The sequence below is a fragment of the Rhamphochromis sp. 'chilingali' genome, assembly GCF_963969265.1.
Source record: "Rhamphochromis sp. 'chilingali' genome assembly, chromosome: 14".
Lineage (NCBI taxonomy): Eukaryota > Metazoa > Chordata > Actinopteri > Cichliformes > Cichlidae > Rhamphochromis > Rhamphochromis sp. 'chilingali'.
In genome coordinates, this window is record NC_137941.1 from 9,618,029 (window position 1) to 9,637,244 (window position 19,216).

At 39.9% G+C, this 19,216-nt stretch overlaps 1 long non-coding RNA gene across 1 annotated transcript in view; it reads right to left on the bottom strand.

Annotated features, from left to right (window-relative positions):
- Positions 1-5,155: 5,155 nt before the first annotated feature.
- LOC308409773 overlaps positions 5,156-19,216 on the bottom strand; it is a 54,531-nt gene continuing 40,470 nt past the window's right edge. The window contains exon 3 of the long non-coding RNA XR_013974073.1: positions 5,156-6,444. This is a non-coding gene — a long non-coding RNA (uncharacterized lncRNA). The remainder of the gene's footprint in view (positions 6,445-19,216) is intronic.

Below are 19,216 nucleotides of genomic sequence, written 5' to 3' on the forward strand. Positions count from 1 at the left end.
CCAACAAGCTTATTGGTCGTTATGCTGAATGTGACTTTGAGCTACACAGTGTACTGTATATCCAGTCTGGCTCCTGCCTGAGAAGTGCGCAGTCTAAGATTAATATCACCAAATGAATGCTGGAACATACTGCAAACAAGTATGACAGACAGCTGTCTGTGTCCTTAAAAAGGGGAACAGTCGCATGATGCTGGAGTCAACCTCAGACATTTGTCAGGGAATCAAAATGAATAAAGGTTTGTATTAACCGCGCAATCACCAACAGGAAAACACTTGTAACCTTTATGGTGGTGCCACGGGGGATGTTGTTAACATACAAGGCATTCATTGGAGCCTCAAGAGCGTCTGTAGAAAAACATTTTCCCCTAATGAAAATGACAAAAGTGTTAGACGTGTACAGTGAGGTGCTGTTTTAGAAGCTGCTTTATGGCCTCCCTTGAGTTTTACATGAGACATGGTGGCTAGGCTGCACAATGAAATAATGAACAGATACTGGGACTGCATTTAAACTGAAACTTTGCCAAGACAAGAGTGGAGCTTTCACTCCTGTCCTCATAAATCTATCACTGGATCTATTAAATGATCCTAAAACGGGCACAGGCGTTTTGTTTGTTTTTTGCTGTAGGTTACAGTAGTTGATGATGCTCGCAAGTAGCAATTTGAGAGCGGCATAAATTGGGGATTTTATGGACTCAGGTCTGCATGGTTTTATTGCAAGAGTGTAAATAAGCATGGCAATGTTTCCAATGCTACATTCTTCACAGGGTCACAGTGATGAAACACGCCACATCACAAATATTAATCTGTGTATGAATTAAATCCTGATGAGCTTTGGGAGAGCCAGAGGTGCATGGACGAAATCATGTTTTGTCATCAGGTTTTCACCAATAAAATAATAAAAAATAGCATTAAGAAGAATTAACATACTCTCTGCCAGCTCGGCAGTCACTGCAAAAAGATATTTGTTAGGGAGAAAAATCCCGCTTATGGTGAAATTCCACACGTGCTCTAAATCAAACATTTAAAAGGTAATCCACAGATGCAGCAGATACTATACAGGCAGTACTTTGTACTTAACAAAAGCCTGAACATAATGCAACCCTGCAAGATCCTATCACATATTATCCTGCTATTGTACTCTACAGAACCAGTACACAATACCTGACATACTTTCATCTGCTCTTTATTTCTTTCATGTGTGTGCACGCAAGCATGCACGTGTCTTTACGAATTAGAAGATGCACTATATTATACTGAGCATACATATATATATATAAAAAAAAAACCCAGCACGCCCCTGCGGGCGGTTTTATCCTTCAAGCTCGGGTCCTCTACCAGAGGCCTGGGAGCTTGAGGGTCCTGCGCAGTATCTTAGCTGTTCCCAGGACTGCGCTCTTCTGGACAGAGATCTCCGATGTTGTTCCCGGGATCTGCTGGAGCCACTCGCCTAGCTTGGGAGTCACCGCACCTAGTGCTCCGATTACCACGGGGACCACTGTTACCTTCACCCTCCACATCCTCTCGAGCTCTTCTCTGAGCCCTTGGTATTTCTCCAGCTTCTCGTGTTCCTTCTTCCTGATGTTGCTGTCATTTGGAACCGCTACATCGATCACTACGGCCGTCTTCTTCTGTTTGTCTACCACCACTATGTCCGGTTGGTTAGCCACCACCATTTTGTCCGTCTGTATCTGGAAGTCCCACAGGATCTTAGCTCGGTCAGCTCGGTCAACCCCAGCGGAAGGGGCTACATGAATAGAATGAGGGACCTATGGATATATATATGTATATATATATATATATATATATATATATATATATATATATATGTATATATATATATATGTATATATATACATATATATGTATATATATATATGTATATATATACATATATATATATATATATATATATATATATATATATATATATATATATATATGTATGTATATATATATATATTAGGGGTGCAAGAATACACAAAATTCACGGTTCGGTTCGGTTCGATACTTTGGTGTCACGGTTCGATATTTTTTCGATACAAAAAAATGTTCATGCATTTTTAATTTGTCATTTATTAAAATTATAAATATATATTTTAACTCAAAAGTACAGTTTTTAAATTTAACCCTAACCCTTGTGCGTGTTTTTTATTTTGACAGCGAATGCGCACCTGCGGGCCACTTATGTGCAGCCCTGGTTATTTAGCTCATCATATTGCAGCCACAGAAATTCTTTTGTCCATGAAACCATAAAGCTGCACATTCTTTTTGCCTCATAGTCTGATTTGTCATAACTTCTCCATTTTGTGGTAAGCTTTTCTTTGGCTGTCACTTCTTCACCCTGACCTGTCTTATTTGGCTCAGCAGAACTGAAATGCTTTTACACACTCACTCACATAAGCTCAGCGATTCTCTGCGCGATCAACCTCTCACATGTTTAAGCTTGCTGCGGGAGATTTCACTTGTCATGTTTGCATAGTAAGCTAACGATTAATAAGACGATGTCAGAGGAATTGGTGCACAAATTATCATCACTCACAGATCAGTGCTGTCGCTCTCTATACACAGTTCGCACGATTGCAAAGTGAAAGCAAAAAAACAAGCGCAAATTCAAACGCGACTTCAATATGTCACATATTGACAGTGGCTCACCGATGCCAATGACATAATTACCCAGCTACATTTCCGAAAGAATGCAAAAGCATTGACATATATTTTTCCTACAATAGCCCGACGGGCAGGGAAGAGATAGATTTTGGTAGCCCGACTGAAAAAATCGCTAGCTCCGGGACGTCGGGCTAGCGATATTGCAAGCCCTGTATCTGATTGAGGAATCACTCATCTTTGGAAAAGAGAGTTTATTACAGAGAAATGTCTCTTTCCAAAATAAAAGCTATACTATCCGCTTCTTCTGGGCTATATTCTCAGCAGCATAAGGAGAATCATGTGCTAACAGCTGTCTAAATGACTCGGCTAAAGTTAGTAGCATGCTTGCTTTTTTTTGTCTGCTTCCACTTGTCTTTGCACTACGATGATGTCGGCGTAAATGTGCAGTCATATTCGTTGTGTTCCCGCTAGTGCTTTCAGGTTAATCTCGTTGAAATGACCTTAACGCCACAACACGGCAAATCTCCGTTAACGAGCTACCGCCGATCACTCCGTGCATGGGGCTAGACGGCCAACACGTTAACGAGCTAACTGCGCTAACACACTAGTTCACACCAATGTAATTGAGCATTGCATGGCACATTCAACATACTGTTTTACTTTAGTCCATGACTCGCTTACCTTCAGGGTCATACGTCACATGAAAACCAAAATAATTCCAAACGCCAGATCTGAATGACGTTCAATTTGCCTGTTGCAAGGAGAGCTTAACTTCTGTCTCGCTAGCTTGCCCTGCGCTCTTCCTTCTGACTATGCTGTCTGTGTTGAGCGCTCAGTGGATCTGCGCTCGACAGTGCAACCTAGGCGGAGTAGTCGAACACAGATTCACTGAGCGCTCAACACAGACAGCATCGTCAGAAGGAAAATTGATAAAATAAATTACAAATGTTGTATTGTTCGATACATATGCGTACCAAACCGAAAGCACTGTATCGAACGGTTCAATATCGATACGAATATCGTTGCACCCCTAATATATATATATGTTCAGTATGATGTCCTATAGACAATATTATGCTGAAATCAATACTTTTTGACTTTACACACAAGATTTGGCAGGTAGTATTTTCCATAGAGACTTGGTTTTGCTAATTGTGAGTCAGCTCCACAAATCTGCCAGTGGTTAGCTTGGAATGTTAGCTGATAAAGGGACAACTACAATTCAAAAGAAAGACCACTCAGCATTGGATTTATTCCCAAAAACCACATGACCTCCATGAATCAAGTGCACAAATGAACCTCTATATGCAGGATTATATGGAGGCTATTATACAGAACCAGTGAGGGCTCATAACTACCCATAGATCAGTCTAATGCTTTACTTTAGTTTCTACATTCTGATCCAAGCAATGAGCGGAAATATCATTCCAGATTCTCACTCATTTGTTAGTAACTAAGCAGTTTTTCATATCCCTAATAGTAAAATGTGAAACAGACTTGTATTGCCATTACAGTGTGAAGGCGCTGAAGCAAGAAGCAGCCTGTATCACACTTTATCAGCAGCCAAACTGAATTCGAACAACTTCATGCAGTCATTCTCTTATTTACTTCACTGCAACTCCAATCAGTAAATAAATCCTATCAATAGATAAAGATATACTCAATCTCCACTCGATATGCAGCTGCAATAACGATCAAAAACATCCATCACGTGCACTCAAGACATCTCTGTTATCTCCACACAGTGACTTAGACACTCGACCGGTGCAACAATTTGCCAGCTGCATTCCTAATACTATAGATTTCTAAACAGTTTTTAAAAAGAATATCTGAAATCTATTTACTGAGGTTCTGCTTCCACCTTGTTTCAGGCGCTTAGGGGCTTCCTGCGTGTTGTTGCACGTACATTATATAACTATTTCACAGCTCACTTTAAATGTCAGTAAATAACATGCAGCTCTGTGCTGATCCCAAAGCTTCCAACGATACCAAATATGTCAGGCAGAATAATGATGATTTCGATGCAAAAAAAAAAAATGTTTTGAGTGTGAATGCCAAAAACGTCTTGTACATTCCTGACAGTAAAAGTGTGCTCTGAAGTACAACAAGATAAATCACTCAAAGTGGAAAAGGCGGCACTCCATGAAGGCATGTTTGTGAGTATTTAATTATAATTCCAGGGCTGGATCGAGCTCCTACAGCCACACAGTAAAGAATATGATGATTTTAATGAGCCTGAAGCAAGTTACAGGGAATTAAATTTTGAAATAGTAGAAAGGGAGCCTTTTTTTGGGGGGGGTATGCAGAAAGAACATCAACTCCAGCCTATTTCAACACAGCTATTAGAGTCAATTTAATACTTAAGACTTATATAAGGAAAATGAACATGTGTTAGAAGGCATGAGACAAGTACAGCTGAAACAACCAGTGCCACCTTAAAGTGATTTTTCATATTTGTTTAATTTACAAAAAATCAACATCATAATGATTTTTAAACAAATGTAATGAGCAATTATACATAGACAGCATTTTAACAGAGCATTTTATGGTGTGGCATGTATACTTTCACATAATAGATCTTCCTATTTCTATTACTTTGGACTTGAATTAAAAAGAAACTAAGTAACTTCAGTAAAGAAAGACACGTTGTAGTAAAAGTCAGTAGGTGTACTTACTAACTGACAACTTGTGTAATGTGAAACTGTTATGAATGGTGGGAGGAGCCAGAGATGCTGATCATACCAGCACCACAAACTGTATAAAAGATGGGAGCAGCTTGCTGATTTAAAAAGAGAAGCCAAACCAGAATACCTCCATTCTCTCTAAAGGTCAGCAGGGGGCGGCTCCTCTGACTACAAAAAAAAACACTTCCTGTTGTATAGACATCTATTTGAAATTGGCTCTCAGCTCCCTTGCTTTGTGACCTCAGTAAGCACTGTTGACTTCACTGGCTCATTCACCACTTTCAGTTCATAATAAAAACTTGACATGCTAATCGTTAGGCTCAGAAGGAGAATCATCTAGGGCTTGTGGTTTGCTCAGTTTCACAGTTTGACAGTAACCACTGACACGTCACATCCAGCTTAAAAAACACCAAGAAGGTGACAGTGAAAATGCTCAGCTCAAGGCTTCATAACCAATGGGTGACCTCACTGTGGCTACGTCCATGTTATTTATGGTCAACACTAGAGAGTGAGCCATTAATGAAGCTGTAAAGAGGTGAGCATGCAGAGCAAAAATATAACTTGCAGGGAAAAAATACTAAAACATTTTAAACATTATTTTTCTAGCAAAATGTTTCTATCAAAATTTTACTGAAGCAATAAGAAAGAACAAAGTGTTGATCACAGATTACATACAATTTTTTTATATAGAGACAATTCACAACGTCTTCAGACACTTTATCAAACCTATGAGAAGCATTTGCAGTGGTGTGGAAAAAAAACTCCCTTTTAACAAGAAGAAATCTCCAAAAGAAGCAGGCACAAGGAGGGGCAGCAGTCTGCTGTGGTTGAATGTGCGGTGAGGTAAAAGAGAAGAGAAAAAAGGAGAGTATAGGGAGACTAAAACAAAAGAACTATAACAGAGAGAAGACAAACTTTAATGGCATGTAAAAGTGGCAGATTAACAGATTAGCAGATTAGAGAATAAGAAGAAGGGGTGAAGGAGAAGTGTTCAGTGCTTCATGCGATTAATCTACATGCTCAGCAATCACCCAAATGAAAATAACAGGGAGGACAGGACTCCCGGAGTCATTCCCCATGTTGGAGCAGAGCTAGTGGATATGTGATAGAAACTTCAACACGCTGTGGACATCCAGAGGGACAATGTGAGGGTCTGAAAGACAGAGAGAAAAATTCATGTTGATATTTAAAGAACCAGGTCCAAGAACAGGGTCAAAGATCAGTGGACAATCACAGCAATGCTGAAATTGTGAATGAAATGATTTTGACAGCGTGTGAAAGGGAAAGTGATGATGCACTGAAAACAGCTGGATAAGGGCAGAATCTTCCTGCCTGAACGTCTGCTTTGTGGTAGAGGTCAGACACAGGCCAGAGAGCATGCACAACCGGACTGATATACTCAACATGTCACATCAGGCACAGGTGAGCCCCGAGACAAAAGGACAGGGAGGAATTCTGAATTGGAAAGTGAGCAGGAAAGAGAGGGAGACTGAGAGAAAGCCCTATTTTTCTTTCCATGGTTTCCATAAAGGCAAGCTCTCTGATTGCCTGTGTCAAAGTGACAGAGTCTTTTATGAGCACTTGGCGGGTCCCCGCCCTGGTTTGTATTGCTGGGCAGTGATAGCAGCGGCCATTGTTGGACTAAGGAGAGAGGAGCGGCCCCGTGCTATTGAGAGGGGAGGAGCCCAGCCCCACTTGCCCGTCCGAGGCAGTGTGTTGGTTGAATAGGCAGCTAAGGTGTCCATGCCCCCCAGTGCCCTTCAGTGTGGGAAAGCCAGTGCAGAAAGCACCTGCAGCACCTTGACAGCAGCTGACACAGGATTGCGTGCTAGTTCTGGACGCACAGGCCACGTGACCTGACACTCCATGCTGACGGGTACACTAGGAGTGTCACACTCCCATGCCGTGTTAACATCTCTGGTCAGAGATCAAACGGATCAAGTTCACACACACCATAACATAGGATACACACTGCATTGTGCATGCTCATAGAGATATAGTATAGAATACACCAGCAGTGTAACCAGACACTCTTTGTGGTACAGTAGATATACAATTGCTCTTATACAATTATTGCAGTGCACATGTATACAAGTTATCCAGGAACAAATTACAGCACATAATGCGGCACGCTTCAAAGCCACTCAGAAAAATGTGCTTGAAATGGTGCTAAAAAGGCTTTTGTTTTTAAAAAATGAATAGCCGAATAATCAGCCGATCTGATGCTTTTAGATGTTCCCAGGTATAAATTAAAGACAAAGGGAGAGAGGGCGTTTGCTGTGGCTGCACCCTGACTGTGGAACAGTTTACCTCCTCACGTCAGATTCTCCAAAAGCCTAGAAACTTTTAAAACTGCTCTTAAAACTCACCTCTTTTCATTGGCTTTTAGAAAGGTTTAATTTATTTGTTTATTTATTTTTTATTTGATCAGCGAGGTGTTTTTATGAAATTGTGTTCTATTGTATTTTTATCTGTATTTACTGTACAGCACTTTGGTCAGCCTTGGTTGTTTTTAAATGTGCTCTATAAATAAACTTGACTTGACTTGACTTGACTAGAAGAGACACATGCAAGGAGAACATTCACAACCATGACACTAAAGTTGGAGGAAGCCATGAACACTCCTAACGACAGAGTTCCTGGAGTTGATTGGGTGATTTTATTGAAAGTAAATTGGGTGATTTACTGTAACCATAGCCTGCTCAGAGGAGGATTTCTACCAATTAACTCATTAAATAGGGAGCAGTGAATGAGTATAGCTAGAGTGAAAATATCCTACATACCTAACATTTCTAAACTATCTGACAATATGAGAGTCAACGCAGGCAGTAAAATAAAAGTGACTCAAGGAACTTTAGTCACTGTCCGTGGAACATCAGCTGGATTGGACTGCTTTGGGAAAGTAACACAAGAGATGATGTCGTTTTCCAAATGTAGTCATTTCTGTCGAATGTACGGCCTCCATCTAGGCTCAGAATCACCAACAATATTTTATACTGATTTCAGTCAGAGCGTCAGTCATTCTCAGTCATGTGTTCCCTGTAAGGTTTCTGTACTGCAGACTTGACATTCTTCACATTCCTCCCTACGATGCACAAATGGGACCTCACAGAAAGGCAGAAAGACCGTAAACCAAGACGACATTCCTTTCAGCTGCACTCGATACTGTAGGTAAGCACTGCAGGAGAAAAGATGGCCATCTTGAAGGCAGTGTTGCATAATCTTTTAAAGAAAAAAATTGTCAGTATTACAGTTCACAGGTGTGCAAAGCACGAGAGAGAAAAAATAAGAGAAGGTACAAGCAACTTTTCTTATTTTGAAAATATACTAGGTAAAGTTAATCTGTACTAATTTGGCCGTGCATATTTGGATATTTTAGAAACAAGGAGTTCACAATAAGGAGATGATGACACACGTAAAGAAAAAAAACAACTAAATAATTAATTAGTAGATCACCTTCAATCACTTATTTTAACTCATTCAGATCTGGAATACTCATTTTTTCTCAACACTTTGAGAAGGAAGAAAAAGGAAGAAAAACATCTGACAATAAATCTGTGCTGCTAAAATAAATGCATGACTTAATTTAAAATGTAACATCTTCACATTTTCCTATATGTGCTTATTTAGCACAAAACTCAACACTAATCCTACCTCTAACCTTGAGAAAGTTGTGGGTTTGAGTTTAAGGTCATATTTAAAGAGAAATCAGCCTCTCCCCCCAGGTGTCCTTTGGCACATCTGTTTAGTTAGTTAGCCATCTTTCAGTGACAACCTTTTTCTACTTTTTCTACTTTTCTATTCATCCAAAAAAAGGCCTTGTATTGGTATGCTTGTGTTGAGGACCATAGGCAGAGCCTGATGAAGCTCTCTCCAGTAATGTTGCCTTCATGCCCAGACCACTCTTGAAAAGCAGGGTTTGTTTTTTTTATTTCAGTGAGACTTTTAGCTGGAGAAATAAAGGATCCATTATATATTATTTATTCTGAAAGTGTTCACATACCCAGAGAGTAAGATGGCAGATTGAGAGCTATGCTCCTCCAGCATAAAGGTTTACCATTATCATGGCATGCTTTCATGTGAGGGGTAATAGAGAACTGAGCAATGTTTTCCCACAAAAACATTGTCCATGCTTTTGTGCTTCTCCACTGAACTGGATAACTGGTATCTGCCATCTCTCCCATCTTTTCTTTATTTGTTGTGTAGTGTTTAGACTATGGATGCCGCTCCTCTTTACCATGCGTCTCAGATGGGTCTTTGAAAAGTTCCTTATCGATGTATTATTGTAGGGTCTTTACCTTTTAAAATACAGTAACGCACCTTGAGGTGACTGTTGTTGGGATTGTATGATGTAATTAAAACAAAATTCAATTTCATTGGTTCACTGACTTCTCTGATTTCTCTCCTTTTCCCTGTAGTAACTTTACATTTTGATAAGTTTTTTTTAGAGAATTTGTCTTATTTCCTGTATGATATTTAACCATTAATCGCTGTTAGAGGGAAACCCCTGCAAATGTTGGCAAAATGGACAAAAAAAAAAATCAGCTGACATTTCTGAAATTTCTCTTTTATGTAGGATTAATATTATCAGTCATTCTTTCTTAGAGATGACTCCTGATTGGTCGCCGCTGTTTCCTGGGACAACAAGCGGCAAAGCCATTTGACACATGACAAGCAGCTTGAACTAACTTGTTTTCTGATGGGAGGGGGGACTCAACTGGGTTCACGGCAGTGTGGCTGTTGTTCCAGCACAGAAGGATTACAATTAACCAGCCACTCCTGTTGGGCTTAATGACCGAGCACGGCAAAAGCCAGCAGCAGGGACACTTCCTGAACAGCGCCGGGTTAGCCCTAATTGGTTCTGGCACAGCAATCCTCACTGCTTATCTCATAGCCAGCTGAGAAAAATCAGCAGTGAAGTGTGAATCAAAACATGTTGATTGCAGGAAATTCAGCAGCATACCTGATGAAAAGGCTTCTTTTTATGGCATCATGAATAGTCACACTTCCTCAGTTTTGTTTTTTCAGACTGCTGCATTCCGATTGTGTGTTTATGTATAATTATTATTTACATGAAGTATGGAAAACTTATTTTAGATATGTACTGTAGAGGGCTTTAGAAACAAATAAAGCCATAAATTGCATATGACAGGGACTCCCGGAGTCATTATTTTAATATAATAGGGACCCTGTCAACACATGTCCAAGCTCAGAGTCAAATGGGGCTGGGGGGCTTTGGATGGGAGGTCCAGGGGATTTGGGTAAACCATCTGTTGACCAAAGCTTTTGGGAAAGAGCACTAATATGGATTTAGGATATTATTCTCTCTGCAGGTGGGATGGTTAAAAACCCCCGTGGATTTCTCTGTGAGGAGGGGGGGAGCCTTAAGAATAAAAAAAAGATTTCAAAAGAAGGACAAGGCAGCATAAGACCAGACAAAGGCACTGCATTACTGAGGTTTTCCTTAAACCCTACAACATGCTGGAAGCGGAGTCAAGTAAGAGCTGGATCAAATGGGATGGAACAAAAAAAATGGAAGAACAATAAAATACTTCACTGCAAATATTTGATTATTTTTGAGGTGAAGTTTCTTTCCTACTTTCAAATCCTGGCCAGAATAGCAGCAGCAACATTTGGAGCATCTGGGTGGATACCCATATAAGCCAAGACCTTGGACTTTGGTAAACCCAGAGACCCTAGTGTTGGGTCAGGATCTCTTTAGTTCACTTGCCGCCTGGGGTTATTCCAAACGCATCCGTCTTTACTGGGCTTAACTGTGATTTGCCCCCTTTTGCTTACTTGTTTGTTTATCAGGATTGAACTCCAGGGGCCTGTTCTTCGTACCTCGCTAAGTAAGTTAGCTGGATTAGATTGTTGACGATTTCGCGTGATCCTGGATCGTTCGGTTCCCCGAAGCCCATCCGGGACTTGCTGTCATAGCAACAGAGCCGTAAGCGTAAACCTGCTGGGGAGCAGGTTTACTTTATGTAAACAGGATTAGATCGCGGCCACGCAGGTATGCCCGCGTCATTCATACGAAAGCAACAGCGATATTCCACCACTGTTTCACCATAAATAAATAACATCAATGTAACTAAAGACAATGCAGCACCTGATCCATTTATTGATTTCACACAGGTCATTTCCTAAAAAAGGGAAATGTACTATTAACATTCTATTACATGTATGTGATTATTACAGATTTAATTCATATTTCAGAGTAGCAATTGTAAATTACTTCGTGTAATCAAGATGAGAGACCACGGCTATAAAAGCGAAGGTGGATTTGGGAAGTCTGTCGCAGCCATGTCCTGTCCGTATACGCGAGCCACCCATTGCGGAAGGTGCAAGATTGATAAGGAGAGTCCTCAGAATTCAGCGTATATTGCGGGACAGACAGGATCCTTTAGCTCAGCGCGACAGTGTGCTCATTGAGAGATATCGATTTTCCCGTGAGGGTATTATTTACTTAACCAACTTGTTGAAGAGGGGGTGCAGGACCACCACCTGTCTTTTGTTGCTCTGCCCTTTTCTTGGTTGCTGTTATAAACAAACAGATTATTCCAGGGTCTCTTTCCAAGAGACTAAAAGCAATATAAGTGATAAATATTACCATTCTGTAGAATATTCTTATATTTCACTTTTACTTGTTCCCATGTTCTAGTGGGTCCTGTCGTGGCTCTAATGTGACAGAGGATAAAATATAACATATTATAATATAATGTAATATAATATTGGATAATATAGTGTAATATAATAAATCTACCCTACCGCCTACTGGTGTTGGCCAGAGGGGCCGATGGCGCAATATGGCAGCCTGGCTTCTGTCAGTCTGCCCCAGGGCAGCTGTGGCTACAACCGTAGCTGCCTCCACCAGTGTGTGAATGTGAGAGTGAATGAATAGTGGCATTGTAAAGCGCTTTGGGTGCCTTGAAAAGCGCTATATAAATCCACTCCATTATTATTGTTATTATTGAATTACTTACGAGTTTGATTTGTCAGCAACTTTCTGCCAGCCCTCTCTCCTTGCTTTTGCAGCCTTTGCAGTGTTCCCTTGCGTTTTAATTAAACTCTGAAACTCCTGAAATCCCTCACTCAAAGAGTTCTTGCTCTGCTGCCGAAAAATACCGAGCGCGCTCCTTCGACATTTTCGCCGACCAATCAAAGGGTTGCCGATCAATGTTTCTACTATCGATGCGTAGCCCCTGTTGGGCCACCCAGTGATCTCACATTACTTCATCCAGCTATACTAATCGTCAACAACAGGTGTGTTCGGGGAACCGGAATAGCGAGCTCAGAGTTAGCGCGATGATTTGGTCTTGGATGTTTCATTTGATCTTGGATGTAGTAAGCGACGTACGAAGCACAGGGCCCTGAGCTTTAAGCTGCCAGGTGCTTTCACTCTATCTCCGGCAGGAAAGATGCACAGCTGCTCGCATCTGCATCGAGATAGCAGCAACAGGACTGTACTTCCTGTGGCCACAAATAGGCCGGATGGCTGTTACAAGTTTAAATATAATCATAATCTCCTTAAACTCCCAGACTCCCAGTAAACTGGCTTCCATGTGACTCTAAATATTACTTCTTTCTGCAACCTGCAGCTTCTAGCCTATGTCAAAACAAATCATTAATGGTATTTGCTACAAATGCTTAACTGAAGACTTAACAAACTGTAAGCCTTGAGGGAAAAAAAGGATTTTCGAGTCACGTAACGCCCAGTAACAAAACATGACTTATAGAGCAAGGTTGAATTCAAGATGAAAATGTGAAATATCTTCAAGATTGTGCCATATGGTCTGTTTTTTTCCTGACACTAATATTAGACACTGAGCTGAACAAGATTGCCAAGCTATAGCATGTACCATCATGCTATAGCTCAACATTAAAGCAAAACACTTCTAAGAATTCAAATCACCAAAGAAAAAAAAAGGTGGTGATAATGTGAAGCTCTTTCCCAGCTCTCAGTCAGTAAATTACAGCTTCACTCTAATCCAGCTCTGATCCCATCTCTCCCTCCCTGGCATCCTCCCTCCCACCACTCCATTCCCCAATCTGAGATACTGAGTGAATTGATTCCGGGAAAATGTCTATTTCAGGAACAGATTGTGGCATTGTTGTTGACACAGTGTGTTAATGTAGAAGTAGACATAGCTAACACACTGGGGTACTTTAATGATTAATGAGACAGAAACACATCTGTCATGTTGGCTTTCCTCTTCTGACCTAATCATATTTAAGGCATTTTAAAGCAGATCTTTAAAACATTGGTCATCAGAAAAACTCGGGAAAGCTTGGTTGGATTAGAGATGAACTTTGTACAGACATTTATCAAGTAATTGATGGATTCCTGTGGAAATTTAAAGCAGATTAATTTACTGTTTTGCATTTTGTAGCCTTAACTTGACCATTACTATGACCATGTCTTGCCTTAGCACACCACACTCTGCTATATGTGGTGTGCTACACTTCTGGCCCCATAAGCAAAGCTAGCCGGGTAATGCTAGCTAGCTTAGTTTTCAAGCTACATCAGTAGACTGTATGGGTGTTTCGCAAAGACACAAATATCTGCTAATTTGTGCTTAGTAACATCCAAATAAAATCCTAGTATTTCACTCACCAAAACTGGAGCTCAGACTTCTTGACTGGTTTTTGAGTACAATTAACTCCATAGCTAGTCCAGAGGTCCAGTTCAGGAACTCTAGCTGAAGTGAAGCTGACAGGTAGCAGCTACAAATGTAATCATCTACCTGACAGTCAAAGAGGCCACAGCCCCAAAAATATTAATCTTAGACTTTAATAAAATATTTCCCCAAAATACATTTACAAGAAAACTACTCTGTATAGGGAATTAAGTGCAGAGACCAAAACTTATTTATTATTGAATGCTCAGATGAGACATTTTAAATATGGAGGTCTATGGATTAACATCCAGTGGTTATTTGAGTGTGTCAGCATTGGGCAAACTGAAATTTTGACCTTAAAAAGTACATTCATCATGATCTGTGTTCCAATTTCCAAATAGACAGTCTAAAAGCTAATATTTTACTCAAATCTGTCAATCACCTCACACTGGTACCAGAGTAATATGTACATCAAATGCCAGTCAGTCCAGTAGATTTTGGGGTATTTTACAGGATAAATACAAACAGTAATACAAGATTACCAAAGTATTTAAAGGTTTCATGTCAATCAATTTAACTACTGTAATTATTATAGTTTAGATCACAGTGGTGGACATGTCTTAAAAACACATCCTTGAAGTGACATCTTTCATGTAGGTAAAAATACTAAAATTCTAAAGTCAAAACAGCGAACATTAGAGGGGTCTGTCAAAAATGGAGAAAGAAAGCTCTTAGATGGATTAATTGCTCCATCATTAAGCCATTAAACACCCATCTCGGTCAAGTTATGTGTGGGGGGCCTTGGAATTAATTCATGGTCAATAAAGATGACTTAAAGCCTGATTAGTGGACTTTACCCCTGCTAGATACAGGATCTGACTGAGGTGAACCCATAAGGATACGTGAATCCAGCCACTTAGGGGTCTCTGCGGTTTAGGGTTGATTAGTTTTGCGGATGTCCTTCCTGATGCTTTGGGGATATCCTGCTGCTTTCTGGTAAACATTTCTGGTTATACAGTGCAAGAACAAAAACGTTTCCCAGCAAGCAGTTTGATCAAAACTGTATATGATCTTATAACCCAGATTTCAAAAGATTTTGCAGCTCAACATAAGACATAAAACTCTCTAAAAATGATTTTATTGACAACATTTTGAACTGCACAGTAGACTCATTTGGCTCTCTGGAAAGTGGCCAGACAGAATATTTTGAAAGCTCCACGTTACCCATTAGAAAAGGAAGAGCACGTCAAAGTAGAATGTGAGCTTGATTAACCACAAGTGATGTGCTGATCAGGGACACATGAGACACTGTGTCAAGGAAACAAGACAAGGAAATACAATCTCTTAAACTGTAATTCAGAATAATAGGCTAACTTCCTCTTGGAATGGTTCTGTTTGATAGTTTAATTGTTTGCAGACATGGGAGTGAGCTAAGTGGAATCTGGCAAGATTTTTCTCTCCGGGATTAATAAAAAGCATGTTTGGAGGAAGCCCAAGAAGGTCTTACAATCTAAAACCAGTCATTACAGCAGAAAAACGATTGGCATCCCATTGAACTAAGGAATACACACATTAAATTCTTCCAACTTAGATCAAAAATACCTATCAATACTTCAGGTGAGTATATATGCATTGTGTATATGTGCAATTCTTACAGTTTTTTTTATATTTTAATGTCAGTGTTAGTTTTTAATCCCCTTGTTTAAAGCCATTTTAATCTCTACCTACCAACCTTCATTTAAAATAGCCTTTCAGTAACAACATTAACATCAGAGGTATGCTTGCTTTTAATTCTGTGTTTGAGATAGCTGCCTCTCTTATCCCGTATCCTTTTAAAGTGTTAGCTACCCGTTGATCCATTTTCTTACACTTGTCCAATTCATGGTTGCCTACGGCCTGGTGCCTATCCCACCTGCTAAAGGGTGAGATAAATCATGGACAGATCCCCACTCTATCTGAGGATTAGCACATAAAGACAGACCACCCTTTACACTCAACACATGCAAATCCAGGCAATGCCAACCTCCACAACACTACTGTTCCCAGAGTCAATCTGTGACTTTATAAATTAATGCAATGTGATGGAGTCCATAGGCACAATACCAGACAGGATAGCAAAAAGTTTGCCAAGTTATAAATATAGTTCTAAAAAAAATATCTGGCAAGAGCTCAGTACTATTTTAGGAATTGACACAAAAACCTCCAAAATTACATGGAAGCAAATCCTAAAAGATTAGGTCCATGCACAACACTACAGGATGGAAAAAGGAGTGGGAATAGTGTCTGAATTATGTGCAGTGTTCAGTCATCAGACTCCTGTGGTAGCTGGTGATTCAGAACTATGAATTAAAATTGAGCACATATGGGTCTGATATCTCAGATTAGGTCCAAACGTGGTGCCTAACTCAGAAACGTCTCTACTGGAATACAAAAACACAAGTGGTATGGAGGTTAGCTATATTTATGACACAGATGAATGTTTATGCAAACAGTGGTTAAAAAGTATATCTCCGGTTGAAGGCTTTGTTCCATCTGCACCCAAATCAGATCCTTAGGACAGGCTGCCCTCACTGACATTTGCAAGTGTCCTTGATTTGTGTCTAGCTAATTTGCATGTATTAACAATGGAGGCATCAGTAACTATGTAGCTATGCTGGTTTCTACTGCAGAAAAATGAGAAGTGAAAATCCACCAAACGTGCACTGTCGTGAAGCAGAAATATATTTTGGTTTGTCATCTGTCAACATACTGTCATCCTCCATGTTGTCCTCCATAGCCATATTCTAGTGGCAGCAAGTATTATGTTCAGTGCAATATGATGTCATCCTTTCATGTGCAGCCTGTTCTCATACATGGGACATCAATTAGTGGCATTTTGTCAAGGTTCAAGGTTCTTTAATTGTCACATGTGTAGCAGCATGTATGCAGCATGTTGTCTTCACTGGGTTATGGTTTTGTGAAGTGGGTCTGTCATTCACTCATTGTAATATTCTGGGTTGCTGCAGTTTTTTGTCCATAAACCCAACCAGTGAAAATGGAAGTGAAAAAGGGTAAAACACAGTGGTCCCAATGTAGTATGAACCAGAGTCTCCTGGTTGACAGACCTGGAATTTATGTCACTCCTCAGCCTCCTAAAACAGACTTTGGACAGTGTCGTAAAAAATTTTCCCCTTCCTGATTTATTCGTTTATTAGTGCATATTTTTCACACTTAAACGTTTCAGATAAAACCAATAATACTGGTCAAAAATAATCCAAGAAGACACAAAATTCATTTTCAAATGATTATTTTGTTCATTAAAGGGAAACATCTTCAAATCTACCTAGCCCTATATGTGGAAAAAGTAGTTTCCACCTAAACCTAACCCAGAAAAACTTCTGAATGAAAAGCAATGCTGACAAAAAAAATAACACAAAAGACTCGTCTCACATTTGCCAAAAAAATATTTTGATCATCCCTAAGATTTTTGAGAAAATATTCTGTGGACCAAAGAGATAAAAGTTCATCTTTTTGGAGGATTTGAGTTCCATTATATCTGGTGCGAAAACTAACAGCATTTCATAAAAAGATCATTATGTCAACAGTCACTTTAGGACCTGGATGACTTGTTATAATTGATCCAACCATGAATTCTTCTCTCCACCAGAAAATCCTGAAGAAGAATTGGGTTATGCAGCAGGAGAACGATCATTGCCAGTTATAACAGACATGTGATTGCAGTTCTTGCTGCCAAGTGTGGCACAACCAGTTATTAAGGTTTAGGGGGCACTTGCTGTATTACAGAGGACCAGATAGCTTTGGATGTCTTGATTAAGAAGGATTTGGGGGATTTTGAGTGCAATCACATTTCAAACAACCATCAAAGGCATTCTGAAGATGGTCCGAGTCTGTTTGTCCATCCATCCATATACTAAACTCCTCCTGTTCAGGATTACAGCTGCAGCCTCTCCCAGTTAGGATAAATCAATAAGCAGGGTACACCCTGGACAGGTTGCCAAACCAGTGATGAATTTCTGTAGGAATTTCTGTGTAAGTTTGAGAGAATTTGATTTTGAATTTTAGTCTGCTTAAATGCCAAATTGTGTGTTTTTAAATTAAAACATATATACTTGTATGTGTATTGCTCCTCCTCAACGTGAAAAATGATGGCGTTTTCTATAGTTGTGTGCAGTATTTAAAGACGGTGAGTGAAATCAACTTCACATTACAGTATGGGAGCTCTACCTTATTTCAAAGTTAAAGCACTTTATACAACATTAGTTTAGCAAACATTATAATAAATAGACTCCAAAAATATCACAATAAAGGGCCTAGTTTTTTGTTTTGTTTTGTTTTTTTAGACATATTGTTCTTGGTGTGTCCCATACACCACACAGTCACAGTAACACTGGTTTTAATAACAAATGTACTACAACTCTCTCCGGGTACTCCGGCTTCCTCCCACTCCCCAAAGACATGCAACTTGTGGGGATAGGTTAATTGGATAATCCAAATTGCCACTAGGTATGAATGTGCAAGTGAAAGTGAGTGCGAATGGTTGTCTGTCCCTGTGTGTTGGCTCTGTGACAGACTGGCGACCTGTCCAAGGGTGTACCCTGCCTCTCGCCCTATGACAGCTGGGATAGGCTCCAGCGCCCTCCGCGACCCTGAAAAGGATAAGCGGAAGCGAATGGATGATCTCAAAATGTATTAAAGGACTTTAAGGTAAACAGTCTTTTTCACTTGCCACAGCAGTGTTCCACACCTGAAATGCATTCACAATTAGTAAATGAAACAAGTCTCACAACTACAATCCTCAGTATGCTGATAAAAATGACAGTATCATAAGGAATACCTCAATATTAGCAAGTAAAATCACAAGGGCTTTGTTTCCATTTACAGTGTAAAAAGAGTGATGAAAAAGCCAAGACAGAAGAAACTGGAAGAATAAAATGAGAACATGAAATAACTGTATCGAGTAGTTGTATCCAGAATTAATATATTTCCAGTGTCAGAGTTTCACTGCAGCTCTAATATTAGCAGACCACAGTGGAATGACAATGCTGATCTGAGGGCAGTACATCAGACAGAACCACTTCAACACTAAACTGACAGAGCAGCATGTCTGTCCCCTTTGTTAACACTAATATGCTTTATGATATATACACGCACAGTATATCAGGCTTAAGTACAAGCACTATTCCTGCTTCCTGCTCGTTGAAATGGAAGATTGGAGCCAGTAGTGTGCTTCTTTGCAGCTGTACTAACCATTCAAATATTCCTGGTTAGCAGTCATTCACCTTCATTTCTAGTCAATTTAATTCA